This window comes from Arachis hypogaea, chromosome 10 (genome assembly GCF_003086295.3).
Source record: "Arachis hypogaea cultivar Tifrunner chromosome 10, arahy.Tifrunner.gnm2.J5K5, whole genome shotgun sequence".
Taxonomy (NCBI): domain Eukaryota; kingdom Viridiplantae; phylum Streptophyta; class Magnoliopsida; order Fabales; family Fabaceae; genus Arachis; species Arachis hypogaea.
In genome coordinates this window covers 46388725-46407439 of record NC_092045.1, presented here as the reverse complement: position 1 = coordinate 46407439, position 18715 = coordinate 46388725, and positions in this window count along the sequence as shown.

The window sequence follows — 18715 nt, the reverse complement described above, 5'->3', positions numbered from 1 at the left end:
ATCAGCTGTCGGTTCTTGATCGTGTCGGAATAGAATACATTTATTCATTTGCACACTGTCACTGCACCCAACAGTCATGAGTTTGAAGCTCGTCACAGTCATCCCATCCCAGATCCTACTCAGAATACCACAGACAAGGTTTAGACTTTTTGGATCTCAAGAATGCTGCCAATTGATTCTAGCTTATACCACGAAGGTTCTAACGTCACGGATTCGAATGCTCTGTTGTCAAGAGAGGTGATTCAGATCCATGGATCAGAGACCAAAGAAAGTATACTTCAGCTATCATCCAATGACTACGTTGAATATCATGTAGACCGCTTTGTGGTTGTCAGGCACACGGATCTTGGCTAAGCGAGTAACGAAGATTGGGTGATTGTCACGGGTCACCCCTTGATTCTTACTTAACTGAATTAAGTACAAGAGTATATCTTGGAGGAGAAGTAGGCGTGAATTGAATAGAAAAATAATGATACTTGCATTAATACTCGAGAAACAGCAAAGCTCCTCACCTTAATCTGTGAGGTGTAGAAACTCCACCGTTGGAAAATACATAAGAGCAAGGTCAAGGCATGGCCGAATGGCCAGCCTCCCCAAATAGCATAATACATTCGAAATAGGGTTCAAAGACCTGATCAAAGGATCAAAAAGTGGTCCAAAGATGTGAATAAAATAGTAAAAAGTGCTATTTATACTAAACTAGTAAACTATGTTTACAGAAAATGAGTAGATAGTGCAGAAATCCACTTCCGGGGCCCACTTGGTGTGTGTTTGGGCTGAGCATTGAAGCTTTCACGTGTATAGGCTCTTCTTGAAGTTCAAACGCCAGTTTTGGTACTAGTTTGGGCGTTTAACTCCAACTTTGGTGCTAGTTCTGGCGTTTTAAGCCAAAAAAGGGGTCTCTAGTGGGCGTTTGGACGCCAGTTTGGGCCATCAAATCTCAGGCACAGTATGGACTATTATACATTGCTGGAAAGTCCAAGATGTCTACTTTCCAACGCAATTGAGAACGCGCCAGTTGGGTTTTGATAGCTCCAAAAAAATCACTTCGAGTGCAGGGAGGTCAGAATCCAACAGCATCTGCAGTCCTTTCTCAGCATCTGAATCAGATTTTTGCTCAGGTCCATCAATTTTAGCCAGAAAATACCTGAAATCACAGAAAAACAAAAAAACTCATAGTAAAGTCCAGAAATATGATTTTTGCATAAAAACTAATAAAAATATACTAAAAAATAACTAAAACATACTAGAAAATACCTAAAAACAATGCTAAAAAGCGTATAAATTATCCGCTCATCACATGCATAATTTGAAGTTTCCCCTCTTGTGTGTATTGATTTGAAAGCTCTTACCTATTAAATTCGTAGTACTTGTTTAATTTGTATGATGGTGTGAGTTGAACGTTACCTTAGTAATAGTGATCTGTTCAAGGTTTTATATAATTATTTGTTGTTATGTTCTGCTAAAGTTTATTGGTAGAATGGTAATTGTCCTATTCTATATGTGGCCTACTTAATGAAAGGATATTGATTATTTGAGTGATGAGGTGGCATTTGATGCTGCCCATTATAGCCATTTTTCAATAAGGAACATACATTGTAAATTTTGTGCATCTGTCTTGCGCATCTATCTTTTTTTTTTAATTATTGTACCCTTTAGTTTATATAATAGAATAGAGGACAGTTTGCATCACTCTTTCAAGAAATCAGAATGAATATATAAAAGAAATGAAACTATCTATAATTCTATATAGTCTTATGCTGGCTTGGATCGTGAGCTTCTGCATATAATGCTTGCCTTTTAAATTTTTTTGCCCCAACTGAAAGGCATCCCTAGAAACTAGAGCTATGATTTTATCACATTAAATGGTGCTAGATTTTGTACATAGCAACAAGTCAGAATTTCAATTGGCTCCCAATTTCTTTTAAGTAAATATAATATTTACTAATAAATGTAAACAAAATATATATAGTACAAACGAAATATATGTTTTAAAAAAACTTAAACATATTTTATTTACAAATATATATTATTAGTTTGCAGTGTTGCAAATATCGATTTGAATAAATACTATAATTATTTTATTTATTTAAAAAATCCAATTCAAATTGTTCTCTTAAGTAAAAACAAAATAAATATCTAGATTTAAGGAAATTCATTACCGTGAAGTAATTTCTGTTGTCTGAATTTTATTGATTTTTTTAAACTTTGTTTACAATATATATAATGATGTTATTAGGTTTTATTATAAGATATAAGTTTCAGGTGCAACAATATTAAATAAGTTTGAAGAAAACTTCTATATATTTTGTAAATAAAAAATTTCCCAAAATTTAAAAGAAATCTCAGGACGCTCGTTTAATCCTAAATATTTTCAAAATTTGATTGATTGCTTTAAACATTTTTACTGCAAATTAAAGGCTGTGTATTATTATTGTGATTGTCTTGTTCTGCATGCCAGTTACATCTTTCCAACATTAAAATGTCTATTTTCTTATTATTATCACTTTCTTCGTATGGCCCAATGTCCTTTTTCATCTCTTTTTCTTTATTCACAAATTCAATATGTGATAAACAAAATTCTAATTAATAGCCATATTTATACACTAAGAATTTTTTTGTTTTGCCGTTATCTCTTGAATGATTTAATTGCTGCACTACTGCTGCTGAGTCTTAAATCTGTTTGATTATATCAATTTAATTCTTGCTAAATGATGATTGTGCTGAATTCGTGGTTAAATGGTTGCATATGGCAATTACAATTTTTTGTCTGTAATTTTTACAGTTATTCGTGGTTAAGATTGAAGGTGGAAGTTTTTAGTTAAGGTCTTCCTAGTAGATTTTGTCAAAACGTTGATCGTGTGTTGGCAAGGTACAATGCATACTTTCATTCTTTTGATTTGTTAGTTTTGGCGTTGCAATTTAACTTATTATATTTGTCCTATAAATTCTATGTTTCTCTTTTTTTGTTTTACCTCAATGGGTTTCTATAGAATTACTTCTAAGACTAGGAACTATTTTCCAACCTAATTACAAGGCTTTAAAAGTCCTTTTCATTACCTATTCCCTTTATAGCGAATAACACCATTCCTTCTCTATTCTTGTTATCTTCACTTTGCGACCACTTATAAATTTTTCTCCTAAAAAATTTAATAATTATCATTAGGTTTTGTGATATGCCAAAGGATTGGATGGATCTACTGAGGTTAGGGGTGGCAAAGCGAGCCGACCCGCCCCATTCCGCTCCGGCCCGCATAGACCTGCTCCCAAAACGGGGCGGACCGGCCCGCCCCACTAACTAAAATGGGTTTAAAATGCTAGCCCGCCCCGCTTTATGGTGGATTGGCGGGTCGGCGGGCTAGCCCGCTTGACTTTTTTTTTGAAAAATAAAATTCATTAAAATTAACCAAAAAATAAAAATTAAAAAATTAAATACAAATAAAAAATAATTAAATTATAATATAATTTTTTCACTATTTTTTTTAATTTTTAACTTCAATAAAATTGTTCAAAATAATATTTGTCAATAGAATCATCTTTATTTTAAAAAATAAGTCACATAATTTGAACATATATACAAAATTGTAAAATAAAATAAATACAGTTAATAACTAAAAGAAGAATATAAACAAAAAATGAAAAAAAGTGTTTAAAAGTTCTATAATTATTAATTTTATAATAGTAACCACTCTTTTATTTAATAAAAAAAGGAAAAAAATATCTTTGGCCCGGCGGACCAGCCCGCCTCGCCCCGCCAAAACCCGCTAATTTGGTGGTGCGGGTTTGGCAGGTTTTTTTAATTTGGCGAACTCCAAATCCTAGCCCGACCCGCCTTTTTTAGCGGGTTTAGCGGATCGGCCCGACGGGTTCGACCCGTTTTGCCATCCCTAACTGAGGTATAGCGAAGAGTATATCAATGGTGTTATTAGTTTTTTAGACTTTGCATACTCCGAGGGAGAACCGGACGAATGACAAATTCAATATCCTTATAAGAGGTGTTGTAACATTAATTGGTATAGAAGAGATGCGCTATTTGACCATTTAATAGCCGACGGATTTGTTAAGGGATATAGAACATGGATTAATCATGGCGAATGGACAATCCCAATGGCAGTTGACGATGACACGGATGATGAAGAAGGTGCACCGATGACATTGAAAGACTATATAATGATGCATATGGAGATATATCTCATGCTAAGGGTGTTACTGTAGGTCAAAATGAAGAGGCTAAAAAGTTTTACAGTTTAATATATGGGGCAAGTCAAGAGTTATAACCGGGTTGCAAGAATTTTGTACATTATCTTTTACCATCCGACTGTACTTGTTAAAGTGTTTGCACGGTTGGAGCAATGCCTCCTTCACTTAATTTCTTGAGCTACTGAAAGAGGCAATGCCTGACATTAACATACCTTTATCTTTCAATAAGATAAAGGCTATGATAAGAAATTTAGGTCTAGATTATAAAAAAATTGATGCTTTTCCTAATGATTGCCTCCTGTATCGAAAAGAACTAAAGGATGAAAAACAATGTCGTGTGTGTGGATCTTCTCGATATACTGAAAATTCTAGTGATAATAGCAAGAACCAACCTGACAAGAAAGGTCGTCCTATTCCTGCAAAGATCTGAGATACTTTCCTATAATTCCAAGACTTTAGAGATTATTTTTGTGCTCAAAGACGGCAGCTAGTCTGAGGTGGCATGATGAGGAGAGCGTAAAAGATGGAACCTTAAAACATCATGCAATGGAAGAACGTTGATGAAATGGATGAAGAATTTGCAAAAGAATCTCGCAGTATTAGACTAGGCTTGTCAAGTGATGGGTTCAATCCATTTCGTAGCATGAACATTTCATGGAGCACGTGGCACGTGATGTTGATGCTATACAACTTGCCTCCATGGATGTGCATGAAACCCAAATATTGTATGCTTTCTTTGCTTATTCTTGGGCCACAATCACATGGTAAAGACATTGTTGTGTATCTACAACAATTGATAGAAGACTTGAAGTTGTTGTGGAAAATAGGGGTCGAAACCTACGATGCGTCAAAGAATGAGACCTTTCAAATGCGGGCAGCTCTTTTATGGACAATCAACAATTTTTCTGCTTATGCTATGTTGTCTGGGTGGAGTACAAAGGGAAAATTGGCTTGGTCTTGTTGCAACAAAAATACTTGTAGCTTACAACTAAAATATAGTCGGAAGACAGTTTATATAGACCATCGTGTTTTTACCCATGAATCATCCATGGAGAACCAATACAAGATCCTTCAATGGGAAGGAGGAATTAAGACCCCCTCCACCTGTTATAGAAGGAACTGAAATTTTTGAGATGCTACAAAATGTTGAGAATGTCTTTGGGAAGAAGCAAAGTACATCAAATAGTTTCCCATGGAATTAGATAAAAAGATCAATTTTCTTTGAATTGCCTTACTGGCACAAGAACCTACTGCGTCGCAACTGAGATGTCATGCATATAGAGAAGAACATATTTGACAGTGTAATTGGAGCTCTCTTGGATATCCCAGGTAAGACAAAGGACCATTTGAATGCTCAATATGACCTAAAAGATTTGGGTATCTGGACAAATCTTCAACCAAAAGAGGTGAATAATGGCAAGAGAAAAAAGTTGACAAAGGCATGCTTTTCTATGACTGCTGTAGAGAAGTCATTTTTTGTGGCATTTTGAAGACAACAAAGTTACCTGATGGTAGTGCTTCGAATATATCACGCTGTGTACATTTAGGAGAAAGAAACATTTCTGGGTATAAGACCCACGATGCTCACTTTATGCTTCACTATTTACTACCAATACCGATTAAAAGCATCCTTCCTGATCATGTGGCCATTCCATTGATTCGACTAAGTTTCTTTTTTTGCCGCTTATGCAAAAAGTTCATCACACTGGAAGAGAAAGATCTACTGGAGTTAGAGATTGTGGAAATATTATGCCACCTTGAGAGGATCTTTCCCCTTAGTTTTTTTGACATAATGGTTTATCTTCCCATTCATTTAGGAAATTAGGTGAGATTGGGAGGTCCGGTGCAGTTTCATTGGATGTATCCTCCAGAAAGGTACATGTGTACATTAAAGTCATATGTTCGCAACAAAAGTTGGCCCGAAGGTTCTATTGCAGAGGCATATCTGGCTGAAGAGTGCTTAACATTCTGCTCAAGATACTTGCATAGAGGTGTGCAAACAAGACTTAATAAGCAGCCTGGGAATTATGATGATCCTAACAAAGACGAAGTTGTGCCATCAAAGTTGTTTTCTAACAAAGGTCGTTCGTTAGGCATGGGAAATGGAAAACCAATTAATCTAGATGACATATCAATTGCTCAAGCCCATGTGTATGTATTACACAATTGGGAAGAAGTCACAGATTATGTTAGGTAACTTAATCAAACCTTTTTTTTATTCCGATAAAGTTCACCCATATTTTTTAGATCAAACCTAACTATTATTAATTATAGAGAGCATGAGGAAGAGGTTAAGAATCAGCGGGGAATGAAATGGAGAAAAGCAAAAGTTCACAACAAAATGTTCACGCAGTGGTTTCAAACTCGTGCGAGGGGTCCAAATGTGCCTTTTTGGCTAAAAGAATTATCTCGCGGTCCAAGCTCTATTGCAAGAAGATTTTCTGGATATGTAATTAATGGATACAGGTTTCACACTGTGGAACATGAAGTAAGGAGAAAAACACAAAATAGTGGTGTCACATTAACTGCTTTAACTTCAAGCTTTGCAAGTGCTAAAGATAAAAGTCCAATCCAGGACAATGTAGCTTATTATGGCAGGATTTTTGAGATAGTAGAGTTAGACTATTTTGGGTGTTTTAGGGTTGTCTTATTTTGGTGTGAGTGGTATGATGCTGGGAGAGATAAGTTTGGTCTTATATTTGTTCACTTCCATAAGAAATGCTTCTAGAATGAACCTTTCATACTAGCATCTCAAGCACATCAGTGTTTTTATGTTGAAGATCCATATGAACATAACAAATATTATGTTATGGAAAATGTCCCAAGAGACTTATTTAAAACAAGCGACGAATCTGAGTCTGAGGCCCGTCAAACACACTATAGTGAACAACACGAGCGTATAACGAGCCTTGCCATACCAGCTGATGATGGTGAACTTGTTTTGGAGAGGACTGATTTACGACCCATGGTTATTGAAACGATTCCCCAAGTGACTTCTGCCCAAGAATATGAGGCATACTTCATTGGAGATTCTAATTCTGATTAGTCATTCTAAGCAATTTATTGCTTAATATGTACATATGTATACTTAAGTTTTCTTCTTCATCTTTTTATTTGTAAGTAATACTTATTTTTTGTTATTTTTTCAGTCACTTACATTTTTCTTATATTGATTTTCATGGGTATATTGACTCTACTTAACTAATTTATTTGTGTAGGAATAAGGAATTTAATGATCTTAAAGCTACATCAAGTAAGAATTTTCTTAGACAATTTGAAGCTAAGAGACAAAGTATTGTAATTGAATGCAAGAAATATAAAATGGAAGCTACATCTGCTAATGACAAGGAGAAATCTGAGCAAAGGGTGGATGAACCAGAATGTCAATTGGAGATGCGTGCAACCAAAGGGCAGAAGAAATCCATGTCAAAGAAGCTGGGTTTTAGTCATTTGCAAAGCACATTCGATTCTATTAACAAAAGGACTAATTCCATGCCTACCACCTTGGAAGTACAGCCGGTAAGAACCACAATTAATCGAACCAGTTAATTAAGTGGTTATATTGTCCAAATTTGATTCCATAAAGTTAGAGTGAGAATTCGAGGTTTTAAACATCATTTTTGGACTTAGTTGATCTTTCCAATTCAGAAAATGTGTTTTTTGTGAAAAACCGTAAAAAATTGCGAATCGACTGTTGAACCGGTAAACCAGTTTAAGACTGCCTGGTGCTGTGCGAGAAAAGTGAAAATAGTCAAAAACCTTGGAAAAACAGTAGAAATGGAAAACCGGGCGTTAATTTTAAAGGTTTGGCCCGAAGTTAGGCCAAACGGGCTAAAACGCTAACGGGTTGAACTGGGCGCAAGTTGGGCCCAAATCCAACATATATAAAGGTTCATTTAATGAACCCTAACCTCATAAACACACACACTCTTCAGAAATTGAGAAGGGAGGAGAGGAAGAAGAAAACCTTAATCACCTCAATCTTCCCAAGCTTATATTTTAAGCTATAGAGTTCCGATTTACGTGCCGTCAGCGGCTACATATTCCTTGCAAAGAGCTCTACAAAACCCATCCAAGAAACTCTAGTGATAAGCTCGAAATCCTCCCAGTTCTTTTCTCCAAAGTTTTGGGTACCTAGGGTTTTGATTAAGTGAGTTTTTGTGATTCTTGGTATTTAGGTTCACTCTAATCCTTGCTTAGCTTTGGGTTTTGCCATCCAAATCTGTTGGGAAAGGTAAGGGGCTTTGAACTCTTGTGAACTTTTGATTTATGTTGAACTTGGAGCTACCTTGGTGGTTGGATTTTGGTTGAAAGCTCATTTGGTTCATATTGGGAATCAGCCAAGGTATGGTTTTGGTTTCGTCTATGTAGTATATAATATTCATGGACACTTAGGCTAGTGACCCATAGGATAGGAATGAAATTGAATGATTGATAAGTTGTTCGATGTTATTGCATAATGATGTTTGTTGAAATCTTGATTTCGAGTTGATATTAATGATTAATAGTGAAATGATGGGGATGAATGATTTGTGAAGTTGAGTAATGGATTATGTTGATAAATGTGATATTGGTGTTGATTGGTTGGTAATATAGTTTGTGAATTGTTAATGAAATTGGATATATGAGATATATTGAAGTTGATGTCATGGATGAGGAAGGGTGAAGGAAAACTGTGGAAAATTGGGGTATTATGATAGAAAGGGGTTGTTTTTTTTTTTATGAAAAGTGGAGTTTGGAATGGTTTGGTTTGGTTTTGGTTGTGTTTTACAAAGCAATTGTCAAAATTGTGATTTTGGGATAAAAGAGGAATTTCGGTGAACTTTGTTTGATCATAACTTTTGCCTCATTTTTCAAAATTGGTTGAGACTTACTTAGAATTAAAGATCTTTGAATATCCTTTAAATCGGTATAAAGTTTGTGAAATTTGGAATTTTGTAGAGGATGTTATGATCATTCAAAAATTGGTGTTGAGAATTGAGAATTCTGCAAAGTTACAAAATTCTGAGTTTTCTGGTATGTTCGCATGCACAGCCTTGTGCGTACGTACACTCTGCAAAAATGGTGACCTATGCGCACGCACAGATCCGTGTGTCCACACACACAAAGGCAGGGAGTCTGTTCGCAGTGCTGGCACAGTTTGTTCATGCGCACACCCATGGAAAATTTGCAACCTGTGCGCGCACACACGTTGGGAAGGCCAGCCTGTTGGGGTCGCTGACACGGGTTGTGCGAGTGCATAGACCCTTTTTGTTTCGACACCTGTGCCTACGCACACCCCTGTGGGTACGCACACCCCTGTGCGTACGCAAACTTTTAAAAAATTTCCTGGGCGTGCGTACGCACACCCCTGTGCAGACGCACATGCCTTGTTTCTCAAATTTTTGCCTTGTTTTCAACTATTTCACCTTCCCGACGAGGTTGTAAACTTCTATAACACCTTTTTAAGAGTTTTGGGCATATTTTTGGATACTCAAACATGGGAAATAATTTAACGGTTTTAGACCATATTAAATGGAAAAGTTAGCAAACGGAGTACTAGATTTTGTTGTATTGGGGAAGGCTTGATGACCTGTGATAAATGGTTGATGGATGAAAGGTGAATTAAGGAAACTGAAATGTGAAGGAACACTGGTTGAACAGAGTCGAGGATTCTGGAAGAAGTTATGGATCCATCTTTTACTAAAAATATTTTGAAAACCACTATATCACTTTTTCACTGAGATTAGGTTACGCTATGCGCCCGGTAGGGGCCTAGGTTGGATCCTGCCTGTCGAGGTAGCGGCGATGGCATAAGGGCGGTGGTTTGTCCCACTTGCGCTTAGATGTGAGGTCGGAGGCAATAGATCCCGCTCACATCCCTTTGGATCATTAAAGCGTGCAGGCGTAAAATCCTGGACAGTGATCCTGGCACTATATCTTGGGGGTTCCCACATCATAAATCTAAAGGGTAACATCTCCATGGAGATGTGTCGGGTTGGCAGTTGAACCGACAATGTGAAATCACAGCCAGTAGGGCAGGCATTCATGATATGCATTTTCTATCTGTTTGTATGCTTTGCCGACTTGATATGCAAAGTGTAATCAATCTGAGAATTAGAAGACGAAATGAGTTGCAGACGATCTAAACAGAAATTGGAAAATTGCTTGAAGAAACAAAATAGAAAGAAAACTTGGTTCAATTGTGAAATCTAAAAGAAAAATTGAAGATCTAAGAGGAGCAATGAGATTAGAACAAAGATCTAGATCTCAATTACACCCTTGATCAAACAAAGAAAAATTGCAGAAGAAATGTAAATGACACAGCAATTGAAATTCAGATCCAATTCCTCAATTCTCAGAATTATGCTGAAGAAGAACAAAGATGAATTTCAGATCAAGAATTGAAACAAAATTTATTCAATCTCAATCCAAAATTCAAAACAGAAAGTAGAAGTTTCCGAAGCAAGAACAATCAGAAAGAAAACTCAGATCTCAAACCTAATTCTCCAAAATCAAAATGAAAGCTAAAAGTGAAGTAAAAGAAAAAAAAGTCCTCTACAAATCAAACTAACTCCTATTTATACACTTTCTATTTTTTATTTTCGGAATTTGGAGTGGGCTATTCAAATTGGTGAAGAAGTGGATCCAAGATTGCTTTTGATTGAAAATGGACCCAGGGCCACCTCTAGTGGAGCGCTCAGTGAAGTTAAATAACGTTGCTCTCCCTTGCTTGTGTCGAGCTCTTCGAACCAGGCCTCATACATAGCGCTCAGTTTGGTAAGGCAACGTAGCGCTACTCTGTGCGCATGCCTTAGTGAGCTTGGACCTCTCTTCGAACCTTGCTGGCTTCATTTTGGGAGTTCCCTTGTAATGTAGTGCTCATTCTATGCCTTGTGTGCATGGTTTCGATTCCTGGCTACCCTATTCATGAGTGTCCGCTTTGTTTTTATTTTTGTGGGAGCCCAAAAAAGGTAAGAGAGTTAACGTAGCGCTCTATACAATTTGAACACTGGCCTTGTTTATTTGGCATTCCTTGTAGCGCTCCGTTTGGACAATCAACGTAGCGCCCTTGGCCTTGTGCCTTGGTGTTGGGCGCTTGGTGTTGGGCGCTCCTTGCTAGCGCTTAATTAGAGAGTGTTGTGCTCGATTAGAGAGCGCTATGCTTGGCCTTGGTTGGCCTTTGTGAACGCTGACCCTTGCTCCTTTAGATGATCGCGACGCTTTTATGTCATGGGTCACGCTTTTCAAAGCATGGCCTAAAGTCCAAAGCGTGCTCTAAGATTCCTTTTTCCTTTTTTTCATCATTTTTTCACCTACAAGTAATCAAAACAACAAATCAAAGCATCACCAAATTCACAAGGTTTATAAATCATTCAAAAACCAACTAATTCTAGCTTAAACCTTATGATTTTGTGTCAAATAAAAGATGGTTGATTGATTCAACATAGTCATGAAAATCTACTTCAAATTACTTACTTATAGTGCAAGAAAGTGCATAAGACCTAATGAAACAAGTGATAAATGCTTGAAAAGCTAGCATAAGATGACTTGTCATCATAATACCAAACTTAAATCTTGCTTGTCCCCAAGCAAGCACTAAACATAAGAAGAAATGAAATGAAACAGTGAAGCATGCATGTCCTTATTTAGCAGATAATTGAACTTGGTTCATAGGGTTTTATGTGGACAAATGTAGCTCACTTATTCCTTACTGATAGATATGCAATGTCCCTTTGATGGTTCACTAGAGTTGCTGCTGTAATGCCTTGCTTTTGATTGATCCCTGTTAGCTTTTTCTTTCTTTTGCTTTAGACAGCTTATTTCTTAATGAAAGCTTGGTGGCAAGTGTTCTAGTAGCCCTTTGGCTTAATTTTTGCTCACACTAATTCACTACAGACACATGCCTCACAATTTCTTCCTAGAAACATTGATGCCCAGCATCTCTTTAGATCACTATATGCTTTGTAACTAGGTTGCTCTTGATAATGGACTTTCAGTTGGCAATCCCAGATTAGTTAATCCAAGTGGCCACGTTTTAAAATACTCCTCAGAACCTAATTGTCGAAGCATATCCTAGTACAAGAGCACTACAGGCATATGTCCTAAGGTCCAAGCTATTGGTGTCTAGCCTTATTGTTTGTTTCTTTGCCAATTCTTGGCATTTCTTTTTCTTTTTCTTCTTATTTTGCTTCTTTCTTAAAGGATGCTCATTAATAAAAGACTTTATTGCAGCAACCTAACTCACACTTCAAAGAACATTTTATTATGCAGCATTTATTATTTTGCTAATCATTAAATTAAGCAAGTACCACCACTGAATTCTCATTCTAATTTCTACAACATTGGACAATCACTTTCTGTATCAAACAATTTTCTTTTATTTATGCAGAAGGGAACGAAATAGAATTCAAGCTAAAGAGTGACAACAAGCACAATGCAGGCTAGCATTTTTGGTAAACATCTTCACTTACACCTAGTTGAACACCTCAGCAAGACATATAGGAATCCCCAAGTTAAAATACTTCAAAGTAACAAGGATTAAGTGTCAATACAACCTGTTCGGAATGTATTCATACTCTGGGTCGAGCTGACCGACCCGGGATTATTAGCGACAAGGCGACCGACCTCTTCAGGTCAGACTATCCGACCTCTTCTCAAAGAGCTTGGCCAAATCACCAGGAAAGCCCAAAAAGGGCTCAAATGAAGGACCGTACCCCAAAACCTAAGGCAGCCCAAGCCTATAGAGAGAAGGGCGCTTCCCTTGAAGATAACATGACCTCACTTGAAAGATAAAGATAAGATAAGATAAATAACTTATCTTATCTAAGAAGGTCGCTCTACACCATTATAAATACACTAGAGCACCTAGGTATAACTCATACTCTGATTCTACTAAAAACATGCTTAATACCCTTGCTAACTTAAGCATCAGAGTCCCTTGCAGGTACCACCACCCTCCAATGACAAAGGATCAGCACCACCACCAGGTCCAACAAGTCAGACACAACAGCTTCTACCAGTACAGAAGATCTCATCCGAGATTGATCTACAGTTTTAGGTAACCCTCGAAACATTAGTGCCGTTGCCGGGGAATCTGAAAGCCATCCCACCACCATGGCGGACGACCATGACAACTGATGACAAGTCATCTTAGCCTAGTTTTACTAGTCTCTTTCTTTTGTTTTCAATTAAATTATACACTTTCTTGAGGCCTAAGCAAGCTAATTTGGGTAGATTTTCATGCTTCCTTTGATTGAATCAACCATAGATAAATTCATGCTTTTTCATGAGATTTGATGCCATAATGGTTGCATATTAGGACAGAATGAACATCTCATGATTTTGAGCATAGCTTTGATGTGTTTGGTTGGTTAATGATAGGTGAAGAAAGTTCGGAGAAAGGTTGAAGTAAGAAGGAATGGCTAGAAGCTAAGAGAGGACAGTGAAACAAATGAAATTGAACCAGGAAGTATAAAGTTGGACTTGAAGTTAGCCCTCAAACTTTAGCACAAACTTTTGGGTGAAAAGTTAGCCTCAAAGTTAGCCCCCTAACTTGAAGGCTAACGTGAGAATTGAAAATTTCACCCAGGGCTAGCCAACGTTTGCGCCAACGTTAGCCCCCTAACTTGGAGGCTAACGTTGGCATGAAAATTTGCTCCAGGGCTAGCCAACGTTTGCGCCAACGTTAGCCCCCTAACTTGGAGGCTAACGTTGGCATGAAAAATTCACCCAGGGTAGCCAACGTTTGCGCCAACGTTAGCCCCCTAACATGGAGGCTAACGTTGGCATGAAAAATTTACTCCAGGGCTAGCTAACGTTGGCGCCATTGGTGCATAAGGAAGGGCCAACGTTGGAGCTCAAGTTAGACCCCTAACTTTGGCACCAACGTTGGCATCAGTAAATAGGGCTATCTGATATGAAAAGTTTGAGCAGAAGTTAGACCCCTAACGTTGGCTCAAACTTTTACTCCAACTTCTATAAAAATCCAATCCGATTCAATTGGTTCACTTCGGTTCCTCTCCAAACTCCAAGAGCAATCAACCAAGGCCTCTTTCAACCCAATTCCACCAAGAGCAAAGGCCCAACTCAAGGCTTGAAGATCATTTGAAGAAAGTGTATAAATAGGCTAGAATTCAAGTTATTCGGGAGCTTCTTTTTCTGATTTTTTTCATAGAGCTTTCCTTTTGTTTTAGTTACGGAGTGATCTTTAGTTTCTTAGTTTGGGGAAGGAGAATTCCATTCTCTTCCTCTTAGTTTGATTGCTTTCAATTTCAATTACAACTGTCTTGGATCTTGGGTTGGAGAATTGAAGGAATTCTGTTTCAATCTCATCCTTGGATCTCTCTCTTTCTTTACTGTTTAATTGAATTTAACTTTCTGATAATTGCTCTCATCTAATTTCTTTGCAATTTACATTTCCCTTGCAATTGTTCTTGTTGGATCTAGGAAGGCATTGAGATCTAGACTTGGTTTTCTAGTCTCTGGGTCCTGAGATCTAAATTCCAACTTTACATTCTGTTTAATGCTTTCCATGCTCATTTACTTTTCTGTTTATGATCCAGTTTGATCTAAATCATTCTCTACTTCTCTGCTTGTTGCACTTTTACTTTTCCTTGTTTAATTTCTGCAAATCCAATTCCCAATCCCCTTTACAATTCAAGTCATTTACATTTCTTGCAATTTAAGATTCCGCAATTTACATTTCTTGCATTCTACGTTTCTGTCATTTAATTTCTTGTTCCTTAAGACTCAGCACTTTAACTTCTGTTCTCTTTAAATTCATGCCAATTACCCATTTCCTTTACTTTCTATGCAATTTAAATTCTGCAAATCACAAATCACTCAACCAAATCTTGATTCGCTTGACTAAATCAACCACTAAACTAAGATTGCTCAATCCTTCAATCCCTGTGGGATCGACCTCACTCCCGTGAGTTTTTATTACTTGATGCGACCCGGTGCACTTGCCGGTTAGATTTGTGTAATTTGGGAGAAATTTATTTTTCCACCAAAATATCTCATCAAGTTTTTTGGCGCCGTTGCCGGGGATTGATTAGATTGACAATGATTAAGTGAGGTGGTAATTTAGATCAAGCACTTTTTCTTAATTTTTGATTAACCCACTAACTGTTTGATTTTTTGCTTAAACTAACTAAAACTTCAATTTAGCAGTAGATTGAAGTACCACTGGTGTGTGCGTTTCTTATGTTATGCTTGTATGTCAGGTACAAGAAGAAACACACTAAATTTTCATGAACAAGATGAAAGAACTCTCAGGAGGTTAAGGAGAGCTGAAAGAGGGAAGAATATTGTTGGAGAAGAGGAATCAGACGAAGAATTTCAAGAGATGGAGGAACATTCAACCAATCCACCTGGTGGAGCAGACAACAACAATGATAACCCACCCCAGAGGAGAGTTTTGGCTTCCTATACCTTTGCCAATCCTAGACATTATGGAAGCAGAATCTTGGCTCCAAATGTCAATGCAAACAATTTTGAACTTAAGCCGCAACTCATCACTTTGGTTCAGAACAATTGCTCTTTTGGTGGAGGTTCACTTGAGGACCCGCACCAACACTTATCCACCTTCTTGAGGATATGCAACACTGTCAAAACTAATGGTGTGCCTCCTGACAGTTACAAACTGATGCTATTCCCATTCTCTCTCAGGGACAAGGCCACTCAATGGTTGGAGTCATTTCCAAGGGACAGCATCAACAACTGGGATGATTTGGTAACCAAGTTCCTTGCCAAGTTTTATCCACCCCAGAGAATTATAAGGTTGAAGGCTGAGGTACAAACATTCACACAAATGGAGGCTGAACCTATTTATGAGGCGTGGGAGAGGTACAAAGCTCTAGTCAGAAAATGCCCCCTGCCATGTTTAATGAATGGGAGAAGCTGCAAAACTTCTATGAAGGCTTAACATTGAAATCCCAGGAAGCTTTGGATCATTCGGCTGGAGGTTCCTTGCAACTCATGAAAACTGCAGAGGAGGCTCAAGAACTTATTGATATGGTGGCTAACAACCAATATTTCTTTGCTCATCAAAGAAGCCGCCAACCATCACAAAGAAGAGGAGTAATGGAGCTAGAAGGAGTGGATTCAATCCTGGCTCAAAACAAATTAATGCAGCAGCAAATTCAACAACAATTTGAGCAAATGACCAAGAGGATTGATGGCCTCCAAGTTGCAGCAGTTAACACTAGCCAACCATCAACCACATGGGGGCAAAATGAAGAAACTCAAGAGGAGCAACAGCAGGAACAAGTCCAGTACATGCATTCAAGTCCAAATGAATTCTATGGTGATACTTACAACCCCTCATGGAAGAATCACCCCAACCTCAGATGGGGAGACACTCACAACCAAAACCAACAACCATGGCAGAGGAACTCAAACCAAAACAACCCAAGAAACAATCAAAATTTCAACCAGCAGCAAACAAACCAAAATACTTATAGAAAACCTCAAAATAACTACCCCAATCCCAACCAGTACCAACCCACTAACCAACCTACCAACCAAAATGCTTATCATCCACCACCCACAGCTCATAACCCACCACAAGCACCACCTGAACCCCAAAGACTCACCAACTTGGAGACCATGATAGAAAAAATGATGAAACTCCAGAAAATAACAAACAAAAACCATGAGGCCTCCATAAAGAGCCTAGAAAGGCAAATCAGACAAATCTCCAAGCAAATTTCTGTTGAGAGACTTTCAAGCTCACTGCCTAGTGACACAATCCCAAATCCCAAGGAGGAATGCAAGGCAATACAATTAAGGAGTGGGAGAACATTGATGAGCAACAATGACAATACAAAGAAGCAAACAGAGAGCATCAAAGAACCAACAGAGGATAAGAAGCAAACAAAAGCAGATCAAGCTAAGGAGCAAGTTGTGGTGTGATGAGCGGATAATTTATACGCTTTTTGGCATTGTTTTTATATAGTTTTTAGTAAGTTTAAGCTACTTTTAGGGATGTTTTCACTAGTTTTGATGTTAAATTCACATTTCTGGACTTTACTATGAGTTTGTGTGTTTTTCTGTGATTTCAGGTAAATTCTGACTGAAATTGAGGGATTTGAGCAAAACTCTGAAGAAGGCTAACAAAAGGACTGCTGATGCTGTTGGATTCTGACCTCCCTGCACTCGAAATGGATTTTCTGGAGCTACAGAACTCCAATTGGCGCGCTCTCAACGGCGTTGGAAAGTAGACATCCAGAGCTTTCCAGCAATATATAATAGTCCATACGTTATTCGAAGAATGACGACGTAACTTGGCGTTGAACGCCTAGTACACGCTGCTGTCTGGAGTAAAACGCCAGAAAAACGTCATGATCCAGAGTTGAACGCCCAAAACACGTCATAACCTGATGTTTGACGCCAAGATATGCCTTAGCACGTGAATTCATCAAGCTCAGCCCAAGCACACACCAAGTGGGCCCCGGAAGTGGATTTATGCATCAATTACTTACTCATGTAAACCCTAGTAGCTAGTCTAGTATATATAGGACATTTATCTATTGTATTAGACATCTTTGATCTCAGTTTTGTTTTATTCTTCATCTTAGGGATCATTGATCACGTTAGAGAGGGCTGGCCATTCGGCCATGCCTGAACTCTTTGCTTATGTATTTTCAACGGTGGAGTTTCTGCACACCATAGATTAAGGGTGTGGAGCTCTGCTGCACCTCAAGTATTAATGAAATTCTATCTTCTTTTATTCAATTCTCTCTTATTCTTATTCCAAGATATTCATTCGTACCCAAGAACATGATGAATGTGATGAGTCAGATTACCCTCATTATCATTCTCACTTATGAATGCGCGTGATTGACAACCATGTCCGTTCTACATGCAACAGAGCTTGAATGCGTATCTCTTAGATTCCCCAACAGAATCTTCGTGGTATAAGTTAGATAGTTGGCGGCATTCATCTGGATCCGGAAAGTCCAACCTTGTCTGTGGTGTTCCGAGTAGGATCCTGGGAGTCCGGAAAGTCCAACCTTGTCTGTGGTGTTCCGAGTAGGATTCCGATCATGAATGACCGTGACGTGCTTCAAACTTTAACCTGCTGGGCGTTGGTGACAGACGCAAAAGAGGGATTCTATTCCAGTAGGAGCGGGAACCAACCGGTGATTAGCCGTACTGTGACAGAGTGCGTTAGCATAGTTTTCACTGCGAGGATGGGATGTAGCTATCAGCCATGGGTGATGCCTCCAGACTGGTTAGCTGTGCGAGTGACAGCCGCACAGGTTATTTCCCCGTGAGGAATGAAAGTAGCCACAGTTGATGGTGAACCCCTATACAAAGCTTGCCATGGAAAGGAGTAAGAAAGATTGAGTAGAAGGAGTAGGAGAGCAGGCATCCTTGAGCCATGCAGCAGCTGTATATACTTAAAAGATACCTCTACTAATGAATCTGCATAAGTATTTCTATCCCTTTTATTATTTATTTCTTTTTATTATTCCTATCCTCAAACCCATAAATAATGTTTAATTTTCCTGACTGAGATTTGCAAGGT